This window comes from Microtus ochrogaster, chromosome 10, assembly GCF_000317375.1.
Source record: "Microtus ochrogaster isolate Prairie Vole_2 chromosome 10, MicOch1.0, whole genome shotgun sequence".
Lineage (NCBI taxonomy): Eukaryota > Metazoa > Chordata > Mammalia > Rodentia > Cricetidae > Microtus > Microtus ochrogaster.
Genome location: NC_022016.1, coordinates 52,337,872 through 52,338,104, shown reverse-complemented (window position 1 = coordinate 52,338,104; position 233 = coordinate 52,337,872).

The following is a 233-nucleotide window of genomic DNA, read 5'->3' as shown; positions in this document are numbered from 1 at the left end:
GTAACATGACATTGTGTGTGTGTGTGTGTGTGTGTGTGTGTGTGTGTGTGGCTTACACCATGTGGGTCCCAGGATCTGATTCAGTTTGTGAGGTTTGGCAAGTGCCTTTTCCCAGGAATCCATTTTGCTGTTCTGAGACTGGGACGTGTTGAGTGCCGAGGTCCAGCACTGGACTAGGTATTCTGGTAAAATAGACATTTACAACTGTACGGCTGGCCGCTGGTGCCGCACAC